This window comes from Drosophila ananassae, chromosome 3R (assembly GCF_017639315.1).
Source record: "Drosophila ananassae strain 14024-0371.13 chromosome 3R, ASM1763931v2, whole genome shotgun sequence".
In the NCBI taxonomy this organism is placed as follows: Eukaryota; Metazoa; Arthropoda; class Insecta; order Diptera; family Drosophilidae; genus Drosophila; species Drosophila ananassae.
This window is the reverse complement of record NC_057930.1, coordinates 28,210,699-28,216,698: the sequence shown is the minus strand read 5'-3', so window position 1 is coordinate 28,216,698 and position 6,000 is coordinate 28,210,699. Positions and strand designations below refer to the sequence as shown.

The 6,000-nt window shown below is 38.8% G+C and overlaps 1 long non-coding RNA gene across 5 annotated transcripts; it reads right to left on the bottom strand.

The window, feature by feature from the left end:
* Window positions 1–1,476: 1,476 nt before the first annotated feature.
* On the bottom strand, window positions 1,477–2,350 carry LOC116654933. Of its 5 annotated transcripts, none has more exons than XR_006507468.1 (3): window positions 2,296–2,350; window positions 2,129–2,173; window positions 1,477–2,015 (listed from the first exon to the last, which is right to left on the bottom strand). It is a non-coding gene; the product is annotated as an uncharacterized LOC116654933 (long non-coding RNA). The 5 variants fall into 5 exon arrangements; XR_004310090.2 differs by lacking the exon at window positions 2,296–2,350 and having other exon boundaries at window positions 1,477–1,893; window positions 1,960–2,015; window positions 2,129–2,215; XR_006507466.1 differs by lacking the exon at window positions 2,296–2,350 and having other exon boundaries at window positions 2,129–2,215.
* Window positions 2,351–6,000: the final 3,650 nt, after the last annotated feature.

Sequence of the window (6,000 nt, the reverse complement as noted above, 5' to 3'; positions counted from 1 at the left end):
GTCGACCATTTGGGAAGCATCGCCTCTCTCCTTTATTTATGTTCTTTATGGTTGCCGACGCTTGGGTGGATATATGGTGGCGCTAGGTGCCGACTACATTACTCTGAGCACAATTTTAATGTGCGTAGTGGGGGCAGCGCGCATCAACTAAACAACAAACATAAAACAAAACAATAGGACACAGTAGGCTGTTGCAACTGTGAAAACTAGGGAGTGCCCTATAAAAAATTATGAAATTACCTTGAGGAATAAATAAGTTGGAAGGAAACGTCATGGATTTATTAAAGTTTAAGCATGTTTTGACCTTTTCCTTCTTCATTCCAACGTTGATTGAGATAACCATATTAGGCCTATTCATTTGGGCCATTTTTCTTTTGTTTTTTTATTACATAAAATAAAAATGACGGCAAAATAAACAGTAGTGTAGCGCCAAAAATAAAAGAACACATTCTCCAAATACTCACTCAAACAGAATATGAAAGACCAAGTACGGCCTGCGTTGTCACAGTTTAGTTAGTAGTTGTTATTTATGTGCCATTAGCGGGTGCCGAAAAACGCATTTGGGGGCCAGGCCTGCCTCGATCCGATTTATGCCCTTCAGTGGGGTATGGCGAAAATGGTTCGTAAATTCCGGGAAGTACGCCAAAAAGTATGCAACTGGTTTCAATATTTCGCGCGCTCGTATTATCAATGGCAATCATTTATACCTTTCAGCCGTCTTCCTTTTCGTGTGACTATAATTTTTTCTTGTTTTCGTTCACAGAGACACGAAACATTCGTTGGCAGAGTCGTGGGCCTGTTTTATCGGCGTTTGTTTTACTTCCGACATCGGAACCAGAAGCGGAAATTTCTCATTTCAGTACATTTCCGCCTCGCGAATTCTCTTACTCATACAGATAAACACTTAATGTATGTCAGGACGAGACTGTGTGTGTGGATGTGTAGGGGTGGTTGTGCGTATGCAGATCATATGCATAAAAAGTCGGGTAGGTCGGGGTTCGGCTCCAAATGAAAAATAAACAAGAACCCGGTTACCCGGACCCGGATGGGGGGCAAAAAACATTCATTGTATAACAAATATGCGAGTAATAGCAACGATAAAAGTCTACAACCCAGTAAGAAGAAACACAATGCCAACAACAAGCAAAAGGAAATCGCCAGCAAAATGTTTTAAAAACTGCCAAAGGCATAATTTTTCCTTTCATGTCTTTCTCTTTGTCTTAGCTTAGGAATTTTGCCCAGAACTTTGACTTGATATTGCGGGCGTTGTTGGCTGAGGGCTATGGGGTTAAAAATGGATTGTGGAAATATGGGACATTACAATGCTTGACGGTAGTTGACATCGGTTTTGCATTTTTCCCTTTCGTTTATTTGTAATATGTCCTTTGTTGTTTCTCCTGCGATTTGTCTTCTTTGCTTCCTTCGAAAAGGGTGCTAAAAATTTGTTTTGTAACAAAAAGTAAACTGACCAAGGTATGCTTGGGAATAAAATTCTGTATTAGTCTCTTTGAATTTTCAGCATTTAGTATATAAAAAAAGTTTCGATTTTCACCAAGTACCATGCCGCTTAGGTGCAAAAGGGCAGTATATGTTCATTGCATCCTGCCAATGTGGCTTTATGGTGTACAAATTTGGGGGATCGCCGCCAAATCGAACTATAAGCGAATCCAGGTGTTGCAGAACCGAATGCTGAGAACCATAACAGGCTGTCCCTGGTACGTGCGTGGCTCCACTCTTCATAGAGACCTTAACATACATACTGTGGAAGAACAGATAAATAGACACACAAGCCGTTACAGCGACAGACTTCTAAGACATCGCAGCCTACTGGCTAGAAATTTACTTCCAGCTAGACCATTGAGGCGTCTTAAACGTCTAGGTTTTGCTAAGACACTTAATTAGAACATAAATCAGACATTAGAAATCTATATATATGTATTATATTTTGGTTAGGCTTACATTGTATATACACTTCATGTGATGTTAAGGTACTTATTTGATGTACAGATTCTTCACTTAATAAATATAAAACAAAAAAAAAAAAAAAAAAAAAACCAAGTACATCACATTAATTAAATTAAATGAAGAACCCAACATTATTTTTTATGTTTTATTATTCCAAGCTTACCTGTACCAATGGCTTAGCCAAGTCTTTCCATTCGAGTGAGTTTTTCTAAGCGCCAAATTCAATTTACATATTTTGACAGAAGAAGCAATTGCAAAAAGTTGACCCGAAAGAAATTTACGCCTGGCGCTAATTACAAGAATTTATTGAAATCAAAAGTGTCGACTTACCCAGAAGTATTGGGCCAATGGAAATCGACTCCGCCTCTGACCGAAATTTGTAGAGAGGGTCCTTGGGTTCCAATTATTGACACTTGACCAAACGGCCAAGCAACCAAAATGGTAATTTCTATTAAAAACTTTACGAAAAATTTTTGTTGAAAAGAATTTTTTCTTCTACTTTTAGGGTCATTTTTGTTTGAAGGCAAAGCAGTAATGAAAGTGTTGGGACGAACAGAAAAGTTTTCGATTTCAGTGCTTTTACAAATTGGCATTAATTAATTTTCACTGTTTTTTCAGGGTTTTTTTAGCTGCGGCACTTGAGAGGTTTTTGTAAAAATTGCATTTCATTTTAATGGAAAATATTTGGCAATTTGTAAGCCAAAGAAACAAAGTTCAATTTAAATCTTTCCAAGCTTTCAGTTCGATGTGGATCTATCCCACGATAGAGATATGTTGCGGAGCTGAAAATATATATGCTTTCACTTCAACCTGATTATTTTTCTTTTAATTAAAACCGAGTTGTAACCAGAAGGGTAGAATTCTCGTGTTCATACTTTTTTACGCATTTCATTTTATTTTGAGCCGAGTATAATCTTTTATTTCACTGGAACCCTTCTCCCTTCACTCTACGGGTCATATACATAATTCCTTTTCATTATGATTTGAATGAAATTTCGCCCGTGCTCATTTTTTGTACTTATTTCATATCTTCCTTCGCTGGCCTTGTGCCTAATATGAACTTTATGCAAAAAGTGCTTTTGGTAGGCGGAGAAGGGGTTTGGTTTTGGCCATAATACTTACCCTGGTTGGGTTACTTTTTTTTTTTGCCACGGCGTGTGGCATTAAAAAATTTAATGTTGTTATTATAGCACGCAAACCTGTTAAAAAAAAGGCGTGGAAATATGAAAGACTTGCAATAAAACAGAACCCCAACTTATTCCGCTCATTTGGAAAATTTGAATACTTCTTGGTACGTTTTAATAATCGAGGAGGTAAATGGAAACACCACTCTTTTTAAGGCAGCAATATGTATATATTTTTTAAAGAAAATTACTATACTATCGATTCCAGGCGTTTTTTCCCCATCAAATTATTTAAAAATCTAAAGTTTCGTAAGTTCTAAGCGATTTATTACCATCAGGCCACACTCTGACAAAATTTACGAAACTAAAAGAAAACTTTCTTTTCTTTTAAATTGTATCAAACATCAGTCTGGCAAATAAAAAAACTTTTCAATACAGACATATTCCTATATGTCCACATGAACGAAAATGTCCTGCCAAGACGTGTGTATAAAAGTTTTTTTTTTGCCCCAAAGAAGGGTATATGGAGGTGGAACGAAAAATGTGAAAGAAGGCAATAAACTTGAGTTTGCCGAGTGGTTTTTGTTTTTCCGACACGCTCTACAGTTCGGTGTGGTCAAGTTTTGTGCACTAAGCGAAACTAATGTCGAAGTGGCGAAGCGCGAAAAGAGTTCCCGATCCCTTTCCGCTCCGAAACAAACCCAGAAAATGTTAGAAAACTAAGAAAAATGAGACGATAATGGTTGCGATATTACTCCAAAGGCAAAGTGCTCTCAACTCCCCATAAAGAAGTTGGTTTTATTGCGCAAACTTCGACCAGGCAGCCAAGGAAACAGAACTTGCTAATCGACAGAATTGGCTGGCTAATAGAAATGGTATATGGGGTACATAAATAAATTCATAATTAATTGACAAGTCTCAAAGCAGTCTCATCCCAAAGCCTTTTCGAAGAAACATCGACTATAAATCACTTTGTATAAAAATAGATTTCAATTTGAATGAATCCACAAGGACAAAACAATAAATAATATTGGATCTGGCTTTGTGTTTGATTTCAAAGGACCACCACGTCCGTCTCGGTTTTCGCTGTTTTCATTGTTTGGCCACTTCAGACCGCATTGACAATTCGTCGTTAAAACCTACCACGTGCAGCATCAACTTTTATTGATGAGCTTTCTCAATTCTTTTCTATGGCAAGCTCCAAAGTGACGGACTAACCTTCGAGGTCACACATTTAGGGCATGGCTGGCATAAAGGTAAAATTCCTTAGAGCCTTCGAAAACTTATCATCATAACCATATGTCACACAGTTAGCTGAAAATAAACGGAGAGCGAGCATTGCAAAAAAGCAAAGCCACATATTTGCCGCCCATAAATTTTCAACACCAAAAGTCAAAAACATCCAATTTCATAAAAAAGAATGTTTTTTACCAGACGACACAATGCCTCCTGGAAAAAGGGGTCCTGGGGACTTGAACCAGCAGCCGAGCTTTATGTATAACCAACATGCTAATGCCAAGCCACTAAAACACACATTTCGCTTACAGCCGAAAACGCAAAAAATCGTTGGCGAAATTGAAAAGTACGTTGGTTGGATTTCTTGCAAGTTTTTCATATAAATCTGGAACATCTGGCAGCAGGCGTTGCAATGGAAGGAGTTAAATAGAGCACGAGAAAGGTTGTTAAGGTATGCCAAAACAAAACTATTCCTTTCTCGAGAAGTTTAAGGAAACAAAGAAACCCAAATTTTGATGCCAAACACACTCTGAAGTAAAAACTCTCTATAAAGAGATATCTCAGTAAACAATAAATATTTTAGGAAAAATGAAAACAAACACACAATTTCTTTAAAACCAAAAACCAAGCTTACCAGAAAAAATCCCTTCAATTATGATGACGCTCTACAGGCTAGTAACATAAACTAAAGGATAAGCCCTGCCAATATTGCATTACGCTGCTACCAAAGTAAAGAGATTGAAAGGCCCGCGGCTCGTACGGCTTTAAGCCGACAATGACAAAGGAAAAACTCTCTAACGCATATCACATTTGGAAGGATGAGCCCAATTCTTAAGACTTTCTGCGAAATAAAAAAAAAAAACACTCAACTGAATTTAAGCGCTTTTCAAATACGCCCTGAATCACCCCCGCCACCAGTTCAGTCTCCACTTAACGCATTTATGTTGAGAACGTGATATAATAAAGGGAAAAGGCGAAAAGGAGCCGAATTCTGGCGCTAAAAAGCTCAAGAAGAAACCCTAAATCCTTCAAAGCGGACTTACTTATTCTCCGGCCTGCGACTATCAATATCAGCGATTCTGGGTAACCCTTTGCTCAAATATTACTCATACACTGGGCCCCTCCTGGCACGCCCCTCTCATTGCTTCACGCCCCCCGGACCAATGCCCGCCTCCCTTCCTAATCCAACAACTCAAGTCAAAGGCGGCGCACAAAAATTTGCTATAGACATTTTTTCGCACCCTTAGCGAATGCCTTGCCTCGCAAATTGAATTGAAATTCGATGGCACTTTAGCCAAAATTGGGATGGGGGACGCAACGGGTATTTCGGGGCATGTCCTGGGCTTGTCTATATTAGGGCTCCCGGTCTCTCAAGCTCAAGCTCAAGCTCAGCTGCCTTTCGCGTCATCATCATTGCCATCAGCATCATCGCCATGCGAAGGGCGCATTAGGCGCACATTTTCAAGTGCCTTTTCAAGGATAAACGTAAATTTTATTAGTTTTTTGTGCCCCCGCCTCTCCTATAGACCCCCCTTATCCCTGTCAGTCACTGCCTCTCTTTGCATTAGCGAAAATTAGTCAAGCATCGGATCTAGTAACAACTCAAAGGTTATTCGAACAGCCTATGCCCGATTTCAAACGAACGAGCGGCTATGTGTACATTTGAAGCTATTTT